The following is a 1,011-nucleotide window of genomic DNA, read 5'->3' as shown; positions in this document are numbered from 1 at the left end:
TAACTTATTATCTCCCTCACCTAAATGAGACCTGCACCACGATTTGCTAGCAGGATGCCATGATTATGACAACGCCATCTATGCACTCATGGGGAGAAAATTAAGAGTTACTTCGGAAGAGTTTTCATGGTTAAAATACGATGCATGACATGACAACCTCTAAGGTTTAGTTCCTGAATACGACGGGTTCAAATGATTACGTTAGAAACATGCAAGATTGAGAACCAATAACAATACCTCAAGCAGAGGTCATGTTCATGAAGCCTTGGAAGGCATGAAGCGGAGCAAGTTCAGAATAAGTTAAGAATGTTACACCTTATGCCTCAAGAAGGTTTGTGTTGTCGTTCTTAAAGGTCCTACCGGGAGTTGAAACCAGGTCGTTGGATTCAAAGTCCAAAGTGCTAACCACTACACCATAGAACCCCTTGTAAAAATTTATTTTGGAATGGTTTTTCCTATTTTATGCAGATTCCACAAGAAGAGAGATCCTATCACGAGTCAAACTCAAGTTATTGGATTCAAAGTTCTAGAGCTATTTTATCTAACTCGTTGTGATCTTGAGCACCTTTAGAGTGGTTGCAGAAGTAACCCTCCCGTGTTGATTGAAGCTCTTAGAGAACATGTAATTTTATATATTTCTTATAGTTAATTTATATATTGTTGTATATTACAAACAAATTGAAATAATACTTTACATCCCAGTCTTTCTTTCTTCCGTGCAAAACTTAACATGAAAACTATATTATTTCAATATTCACTCAGAGAAACAAGGGGTGAAAACTATATTATTTCAAACCCTCCATTATTGCTTCTACTTTGCGTGAAAATGCTTTCACTAAATCATGTTACTAACTGGTTGGTTTTGTTCGGTTCAATTCTTGGGTCCACTAGATTGAATCGACCTAGCTCAATTAAACTCTTGATAATATAAAAATCATAAGTTTCTTAAATTACGTTAACTAAAAGTTTAACCCCTATTTTTTTTTTAGAATATTTATCTTTGTGTCTTGT

General features: G+C 35.1%; 1 non-coding gene across 1 annotated transcript; it reads right to left on the bottom strand.

The window, feature by feature from the left end:
- Positions 1-351: 351 nt before the first annotated feature.
- TRNAQ-UUG lies at positions 352-423 on the bottom strand. Its single transcript has one exon. It is a non-coding gene; the product is annotated as a tRNA-Gln (tRNA).
- Between the last annotated feature and the right edge of the window lie 588 nt (positions 424-1,011).

The sequence above is a fragment of the Cucurbita moschata genome, unplaced genomic scaffold (genome assembly GCF_002738365.1).
Source record: "Cucurbita moschata cultivar Rifu unplaced genomic scaffold, Cmos_1.0 Cmo_Scf00249, whole genome shotgun sequence".
In the NCBI taxonomy this organism is placed as follows: Eukaryota; Viridiplantae; Streptophyta; class Magnoliopsida; order Cucurbitales; family Cucurbitaceae; genus Cucurbita; species Cucurbita moschata.
The sequence above is the reverse complement of the archived record's forward strand: the minus strand, read 5'-3'. Positions and strand labels throughout refer to the sequence as shown.